At 44.5% G+C, this 1,934-nt stretch overlaps 1 pseudogene across 1 annotated transcript in view; it reads right to left on the reverse strand.

Moving 5' to 3' along the window:
* Positions 1-531: 531 nt before the first annotated feature.
* The window catches only part of LOC100943706, a 5,541-nt pseudogene continuing 4,138 nt past the window's right edge, over positions 532-1,934 (reverse strand). Inside the window, exon 2 of the transcript XR_002775688.1 lies at positions 532-1,232. The product of XR_002775688.1 is annotated as a prostaglandin E synthase 3 pseudogene (transcript). The remainder of the gene's footprint in view (positions 1,233-1,934) is intronic.

The following is a 1,934-nucleotide window of genomic DNA, read 5'->3' on the forward strand; positions in this document are numbered from 1 at the left end:
GCCCAAGAGTTGGAGGTTGCTGTGAGCTGTGACACCACAGCGCCCTACCCAGGGTTACAGCTTGAAACTCTGTCTCCAAAAAAAAAAAAAAAAAAGAAAGAACGAAAGAAAAATAAATTTTAGTGGAACAATCCTGAAGGATAAACCAGAGGAAAAGCAGGTTACCAGTTTAAGGTGTCAGCCAATTTATTTCAGCCACTTTTGAGTCCATATTCTAAATTTAGTGACCTTTCCCTAAGCTAAAAACTTCCTATCATGTCAATATCTATGTTATGAAGACAAGGAGACTTAGGTGAAACGTTTTTATTTATCACAACTGCTGTATCAATCTCCTAGGATCTCAACAGCTTCATGGAAGTCTAGGAAATGTTTATGCATAAAGTTTATTGCCTTAGCTGATTAAAATTGCCCCATACAACGGTACATACCAACCCTTAAAGAAGCCTTTAAAAAACAAACAGCTTGGGGGAAAGGAGGGGGACAGGTTGAAAAATGGTTTAAAGCAGGCAAGTACAGCATCTGCCTTTAGAGCTATCAACTAAGGAATTGTCTCAGTTATGAAATCTTGCAGAGAAGTTATTTGTCTTTCTCAAAATCCGGTTGATGACGATATTTCTTACTCCAGATCTGGCATTTTTTCATCATCACTGTCTTGTGAATCATCATCTGCTCCATCTACTTCTGGTAAATCTACACCCTCATCACCACCCATGTTGTTCATCATCTCAGAGAAACGATCAAAATTAGACATGTCTTCATCTGAATCATCTTCCCAGTCCTTCCAATTATTGAAGTCCACACTAAGCCAATTAAGCTCTGCCCTTTCTTTTGTTAACCTTAGCCAAGACTGGCTATATTCTCCTTTTCGTAAACAACATAAAATTGACCTGGCCGTCTTTTATGCTTGGAATCATTGGCATCAATACAGTGAAAAAGATCAATTTAATTTAAATGTTTAAAATTATCACTTCCTCCCAGACAACTGAACGGAAGTTTGGATTTTTCAAAATTGACATTAACATCTTTACCGTCTTCAACACAAAATTCAATGAAGACACAGTCCCTTCTATCGTACCACTTTGCAGAAGCAGGCTGTATTGTGAACCCGGCAGGGCAAGGGCGAGCAGGTGGTTGGGCTTCTCTGCTGGCTGCTGCGAAGGAGTCGACTCCTCTCCGGTGGCGACTCGGGCGTTTTCTCCCCGATCCCCGTTTCTCTCCCTCTTCTCGCTCCCCTCAGGAGACGGCCACGGCAGCGACGGGATCGACCTGGGTCCCAGAAGGCCCCGTGCTGAGCTGCTCCTCGGGTGGGAGAGAAGAGCAGAAGGGGCTCGAGGACGGAGAATGAATGTGCGTGCGTGCCAGCGAGGGGTGGTGAGGCCAGGCAGCGGCTGGGGACGCCTCAAAATCCTTATTAATTATTTTGAATGACTCTTCTTCTATAAATTTAAGATGAAGGAGACGAAAGTCTTTTTTTCTGCCTTGCCAACTTGGAAGTATTGTTGTCAAAACAGTATGTACCAGAAGTTCAAGGTGCTCTGGCTTTTCCCTATTCAAGTGAGGTTCTGACGTGGTTCTGATTGGGGTAATAGTTTAATTGCCTGTTCTATGGTATTGTCTTCCTCTACATCTCACTAATATGTAAAACTGCAGATATTTAAAGAATTCTGAAAAATGTCTTCCATTAAAAGTTTCGGCGCCCCTAGCACAGTGGTTACGGCGCCAGCCACCTACACCGAGGCTAGCTGGTTCGAAACCGGGCCAGGCCAGCTAAACATCAATAACAGCTGCGACAAAAAATAGCCGGGCGTGGGCAGCGCCTGTGCCTCAGTGAGCAGGGCGGCGGCCCCAAATACCGAGGGTAGTGGGTTCAAACCCAGCCTCAGCCAAACGGCAACAACAACAACAAAATTAGCCAGGCATTGTGGCGGGTGCCT

The sequence above is a fragment of the Otolemur garnettii genome, unplaced genomic scaffold, assembly GCF_000181295.1.
Source record: "Otolemur garnettii isolate 467f Iridium unplaced genomic scaffold, OtoGar3 scaffold00153, whole genome shotgun sequence".
In the NCBI taxonomy this organism is placed as follows: Eukaryota; Metazoa; Chordata; class Mammalia; order Primates; family Galagidae; genus Otolemur; species Otolemur garnettii.